Source organism: Rhinopithecus bieti, unplaced genomic scaffold (assembly GCF_001698545.2).
Source record: "Rhinopithecus bieti isolate Rb0 unplaced genomic scaffold, ASM169854v2 scaffold_23647, whole genome shotgun sequence".
In the NCBI taxonomy this organism is placed as follows: Eukaryota; Metazoa; Chordata; class Mammalia; order Primates; family Cercopithecidae; genus Rhinopithecus; species Rhinopithecus bieti.
The window spans coordinates 1,636,631-1,644,006 of record NW_016811385.1 but is presented as its reverse complement, the minus strand read 5'-3'; positions in this window follow the sequence as shown (position 1 = coordinate 1,644,006).

Genomic DNA, 7,376 nt, shown 5'->3' with positions numbered 1-7,376 from the left:
AAGTTACTGAGTGGGAGGAGTAGAATAGGTTGAGTAATGATTTCTTAATTAAATTAAACAATGCCATATATTTCTACATGACATCTTGTACCAGTGAATACTCCATAAAAATTAGTTCAATGAGAAAACTGATATATTACAAAATGTAAATGAAGTTATAATTATGCAAAAATATATATTCTTGCTTACACATAAGACCAGAGAATTGGGTATTTTATTTAAAATAACATTTTAAAACTATATAGGTGATTTATATTCAAAACTTAAAATGCCTGAGGCTGTTCTGTTTTCCGGCATGTGAGTCATCTAAAATCAGGAGATGGAAATTCAGGGGGTATGATGTTAAATAATGCATGAGTGATATAATCTTATTGTGTACCTCATTAGTAAAATGCTACAGGAAACTAATTTTTTTAAAGGAAAGCTTTCTTTTCTTAGACACCGTTTTTCAGCATCATCACATTTAAAGAGTCAATTTTCAGACAACCTGATGGGAAATCATATGAAGTTATAATGCAGTACAGACAGTTGCTATTTTGTAGATCAAAAGGAAAATCATGAATCTCATTTCTGATTCAAGCTTTAGTCTCTTTCTCTCTCTTTATTTCCTTTCTTTTTAATCTTCTGCAACAAACAATTTTAAATCTCTTCCACCTAATAAAATGTAGATTACCACCTCTTGGGTTCAGAGTTATTACAGGAGTCATATTAACTCTTGAACTATGCAGCGTTCTGGTAAGGAACTGGTTATATAAATAATCATCTTTTTCTTTATCTCTTGGCTTCCACCTATAATTAATGATCTCCATCATCTTATCTTACACACAACCATTTCTTCATAAACAAATATGTTGCCTGGTGCAGATGCAGCTGAGTGTCCTAAGAAGCCAATACAGCAATTTTGCTGCATGTTAAAGCCTGCAATTTCATGCCTAACACTTGGCATTGTAACCATGGTATCTGCAGTGAGATGCTGGATCCAGAAGCATCAAGCAGAAGGATTATTTCTGGGGTATGTTGTACACAGTCGAGAACTCTAAACAGGACAAATCTTCAGAGCAAGTAAGAAGATTGTGTGTAATAAAAAGATATACCTTATTTAAAAATATTGTATAGAGAATTTATTTGAAGCTCTTATGAGAAAACAGTTATTAGCAGGATAGTATACTCTATATATGATCATTGGTTGTTATAGTTTCTCTTCAAATAAAATATATTAGCTGAATTTCCTCATGTCTCTATATTCAGAAAAAGAGGTGCCGCAAGGGGTAACTGAGTTGTATTTTATCAATTTATAAATTATGATATGCCTATGCATGCATACACATAAATACAAACATATAAATGTAACTTTTTTGAAATAATATTAACTTTTTCAGATTTTAAAGCATTTAAAAAAAATTCCAGCATGTTAATTAGACTCTGTGTTGGATATTTATTTTTATTTTTTTGCTGCTTAGCACATATTTTCCCTTTATAACAACTTTCCAGTCTACCTTTAGGAATGTCTTCCACTCATTTTGTAGAGGTTTGGTAGGGTAATTAATCTAGGTGCTCCACCTACAATGAACAGAAACCAGAGGAGTCACTACAAACTCCTTCATCCAACTATCCCATATCAATTGCCCTGTCTTCTCCAAAATTCAACTAGGGCGAACAGTAAGATGACCTAATCTTAAGTAATAAGGTTACCTCTCAGGTTATGAATATTATCTCTTACAAGAGATTGAAACATAGACCAAATTTTTTTGTTCATTCATTTGTATCCTGTCTCAGTTTTCCTGGCTTAAAGCTTGAGGCTTAATTTTTACAATAATTAAAAGACCCCCTCAATGAACTTAACTAAACCAGATGCAATCTATTCAGGAGGGAATTTTAACTACTTCCTTAGGGAGAAAAAATAAATAATTTTAAAAGCTGCCTTGCGATTTAAAGTAGTGCCCATCAGTTCTCTTTTTCTTTGCTCCCTTTTATATTATTCATAGGTATTATAATAGAAAAAAAAAAGATGGTAATTTCTGTCCTAGATCACAAGTCTCTGACACTGCCATCTGAGGACAATATCTATCTGGAGACCATTTATGAAACGAGACACCCAGGAGTTATTCCAGCGTGCTTTGAAACTGTATAGGGTCAGAGGCTGGGGCTGTGATAGCTGAGCCTAACCAGGCTTAATGTCAATAGGTTGTTGCCTGACATATTCTATTAGACATTATTCTCTGAAACTTCTGTAAGAACCATGTTCCTAAAAAAAAAAAAAAAAAAAAAAAAAAAAGAAAAAAAAGCAAATCTTCTTAAGAAGTATTTAATATTATTAATTATAGAGAAAACTTTTTTCTATTGCATAATTTATCTTTCTAAGACCACTCTCAGAAAAAAGGAACAAAGGAGACCGTTCACATTTGTTAAGTACAACACGTAAATGTATACTTTTTATCAAGAAGATATTCCTAAATACTTTTAATTTTCCAGTCAACCTACTGTTGGTCTATATATTAGGATTGTGGCTTCTCAAACTAATCAATTATTTGTAATATCTTACTTCCATGAATACTCATTGCATTAGTTAACTCATTGAAATATATATTGACGATTTACTATGCACAAGGCCCCAAAGGCAAGGCTAATCTTCTCCTTGGTCTAGCTATTGATGACAGCCCTGAGAATTTCCTTGCTATCTGGATTGACCTTCCCCAGATAGTCACATCATTCAATTCACCTACTTCACATGTCTGTTTATTTTTTGTTTGTTTGTTTGTTTTAATTTTAGGCTCATTTAATGAAGAATATTGATTTTTCTTTGGTTCAGTTTTGTTAAAAAAATGACTGAAAATACTGTATTCTAAGCTATTATTGATTCAGACCAAGAACAAGGAATAAAGGAATATTCTTGTTTCACCTTAGATAAGGTGCTTAACCTGGACCTTATTTTTCTTACCTGTAATAAAACCCAGGCTAATTATCCATATAACAATATGTTTGGCCCATGAGTTAAAGCACTTTGCATTTTCTAGTTAAAATGAAATATGTAATATATAGTATGATTAAACAATAATATGATTATTAATCATTTTTTATAATTTAATTGTGTAATATATATGACTAATCATTATAATTTAAAGGGTATAATAAGTGAGTAGAATAACTATAGTTATAGTTATATATTCCAATAACTATATTGGAAGAATAGCTATATTGCAAGTATAGTGGAACATCAGGTATAGGTTAAAAGGTATATATTAAAATTACTCATAAGTATCCTGGAAAACATATTAAATATTACTGAATATGCCTTTAATGCAATTAGTTTCAGAGGTTTATATGCAAAAGTCAGTCACTTCCCCTTGTAGCAAGCAAGGAAGCTTTCTCTTGTTTTCCCTATCTTCTTTTCCAGCTGAGTGTATATTTTGAGTGTTCTGCATGTTTTATTCAAGTCTTCTAAAAGGGAACAGGAAGAGATCTGTGGCTTTTGGAAGGACAGACAGGGTCAACTCTCCTGGTAGAATCTTTAATGCTAGTCCTCATTTGAGCAAGCCATTTGAATACAGGCAATTTACGTCATACTAGCATCCACTCTTTAATTGCCTGATTTCTGGATGAGTTTATCTGCATGATGTCAAAAAAAGGTTAGAATTTTTTAAAATTTATTTTAGCAAAAGGGAAATAGTCAATGAGACGATATGATCCAACATTCCCTGTGATTCTTGATTCTTGCTGCTTGATACTGGAAGAGACAATTATTATGTTTTTTCTCTGCCATGGCACATAAGGGAAAGGATATCTGCTCACTTACTTACTAATGTATTCATTTAGCAATTATATAGGTTGTGGTCATGCTTCATGTTTATCCAGTGGATGACATCTACAATTATGAATTCTCCATAGAGATATCATCAATGCCTTCCCTGGGAGGAAGATAAGTTCCCAGTATTCCAAAGTGAATCTTGTGTTATAAATGTTGATCTTTTTTTCAGTCAAGTTCACTAAAAAAAAAAATTATCCTGAACCTAATTTGCTGAATTAATTTTACCTGGAATATTTTTAAACCTACTCCAGGAAACGAATTGACATTTAAACATCTTTCAATCGGAAAAGATGTTCCAGATTCCAGACAAGGGGCTCAGAGTTAAACTTTGTAATGCAACTTAGCTGTAATTTAGGGTCTGGATCTTCTAAGAAATAGACTACAGAGATCATCATGTTATGGCAGAAGTAATAAGAATAATGTAAGTTATATTTTTTTGCTTTACTATCTTGAAATCCCTAACCCGAATTAAGAGTAGTGTTTGATGAAAATCACTGAATCAAAAAAAAAAAAAAAAAAAAAAAGAAAGAAAACAAAAATTTGAAATGCAAGTGTCATTTGTAATGCCTTTAAGGGATTACTCCTTAATCCCATGGTTGTAAATAACTCCCGGCAACATCATTAAGAATTAAGCGTGTCTCTGGAGAAGCACTTAAGCAATCTGAGGTGACAGTACCATAGCTGGATCTGCTATTATGTATTATGCTGAATCATAGTTAGGAAGTGCAGCAGAGCCGAGAATGCTGGGTAAAAACTGCAGACAATGCATCTATCTGGAGGTATTAGCATGGCTCCTCGGAGAGGTAGGTGGTCATGTGCAGTGAGGTGGGGAGGAAGGGAAATAGGAATTGAAAAAGGAGTTGAAACGAGAGCAGACGTAGTGAAACAAGAGTTAGCTGCACATCAAGAGGCAGTTGTGCAGGGCTACAAAGAATGTATTGATCTCTTAACCTGTTTCTGTTCATTTTGCCATCAGGTGGTCTTCGAGTAAAACTGTATGAAACCGTTCTTTTTGTTCGATAGGGACCAGTGTGGTCACAATCACTTTTGACCTCATGTATATCTAGGGAATTCAAAATTTCACATGAACTCATTAGGCTTAGGTCAAGCTGGAGGGATACTTCCAAAGATGAATGTATAAGAATTGCTAAATTAGTGCTATAAACCTTACCTGCTACGGAATCCCAGAGCAAATTGCCATCGAAGCGAGATTAACTTTGCAAGTAGTGCTTAAATTGAGCCTTCAAGGAAGGTTATTATTTAGGTTGCAGAAGACAATAGGCAATTCTAATGATATGACACTGAGTAAGATGTAATATGTAGATTGAATTTGGGAGATAATAACGCCATCATTTTGATATACCAGAAGAATTCTTCTGGACAAGAAACTAATATTCCTTTTTTGGCTATATTTTGGTAATTTTTAGTTTTTTCAAATTTCTCTTTCCTCCCAGTTCAATGGCTTATCCTCTGCAATCTGAAAAGTAGACTTGCAAGGAAATACATTTTAGTTAACGAATTAGGTACTTATTAATTAATCATTAATTTATTTAACTTGGAATGTGTGAGGGTCAGTTTTATGCATCAGTTTGACTATGGTATAATCCCTAGTTGTTTATTCAAACACTAGTCTTGGTGTTACTGTGAAGGTATTTTGCTTATGTGATTAGCGTATATAATTAGTTTATTGTAAGTAAGATTGTCCAGATAATCTGGGAAGATTTAATTAAGCTGCTGAAAGGCCTTAAGAGCAGAACTGTGGCTTCCCAGAAGAAATTCTGTCTCTGGATAGCAGCCTCAGTTTATGCCTGAAGGCTCCAGCCTACCTTTCCTGATGGCTGATTTCAGGCTTTAGATTTACCTGACATGCTCATAAATCACGTTAACAAATTTGCAATACATCTTTATATACGTATGGATATAAGTATCCTATTGGTTCTGTTTTTCTGGTGGGACCCTGACTGATACAGAATGCCTTAACAAATAGATTTCTTGGGTGTTTGAAAACACTTTGATTTTTTAGTTGGAAGATACTGTGTGAAAATTAAAGCTTTTTTTAAAAAAAAGACTAGATCTACTGAGAGTGCACGGGGTAGATGGTGGGAAGAATGTGTTAAATTCCCTCTGCTGGCAGCAAATCTGCCTGAGATGTTGATTGTTGTTTATTCAAATGAGAGATTTAGGATTTAGTTTTATATAATTTGAGATAGAGGATAGAGTAGGAGGTCCCCACTGAAAGAAACAAGGGGCCTGAGAAATCAGAGTCAAAATTGTAGTTAAACGTCTGTTAAAAAAACTAATGATTGAGAATATACTGAGGACACCAAGTCTGAATGCATTCATAGTAGGGGGTTTTGCATTTCCATAATGATTAGTGATGTTTAGCATTTTTTCATGTATCCGTATGTCATTCATATGTCTTTTGAGAAATGTCTATTCAGGCCCCTTGCCCATTTCTTAGTCAAATTATTTATTTTCTTTCTGTAGAGTTATTTGAGTTATTTATATATTTTGAATACTAATTTCTTATCAAATGTATGGCCACAAATATTTCCCCCCATCCCATAAGTTTCTGCACTGTATTAACTGTTTCCTTTGATGTGCAGAAGTTTTTAATTTTGATGGAATCTCATTTGTGTTTCTTTGCTTTTGTTGCCTGCACTTTTGAAGTCAAATCTAAAAAACCATTACCCAGACCAATGTCATGTAGTTTTGTCTCTATATTTTCTTCTAGTAGTTTTATAGTTTCAGGCCTTATGTTGAAGTGTTTAATGCATTTTGAGGGATTTGTTTTCTATATGGTGTGACATAAGAGTCCAAATTCATTTTTTTGTTTTTGCATATTGACACTCAGTTGTCCCAATACCATTTATTGAAAAGACTATCCTTTTCTCATTATACATTGGCACCTTTGTTATAAGTTAATTGGCCATAGATGTGTACATTTGTTTCTGGACTCTCCATTCTGTTTCATTGGTCAATGTGTCCATTTTTATTTCTGTATCATGCTGTTGTAATTACTATTGCTCTGTACTATAGTTCAAAATCAGATAGTGTGATGGCTCTAGTTTTGTTCTTTCTGTTCATGATTCTGTTGGCTCTTTGTTTATTTTGTGGTTCCATATGACAATAGCCAAGTTATGGAATTAACTTAAATGTTCAACAAGGAATTGATGGATTAAAAATGTGGTTTATATACACAGTGGTACACTATTAAGCCCTAAATAATAACTATATTCTGTCATTTGCAACAACATGAATAGAACTGGAGAATATTATGCTAAGTGAAATGAGCCAAACATAAAAAGATGAATACTGCATGTTCTAATTTATATGTGGAATCTAAAACAATTGAAGTCAATAAAGTAAAGAGTCGAATGGTGTCACTAAATCTTTGGGGTCAAGGGGAATGAGAAGACAATAATCAAAGGGTACAAAGACTCAGTTATATAGGAGAAATAAGTTTGTTTTTTTAACATTGATGGCATAACATGCTGAATATTGCTAATAATTGAGTGCTGCACATTTTAATATCACTAAGAGTAAATTTCTAATGTTCTCATCATGAATG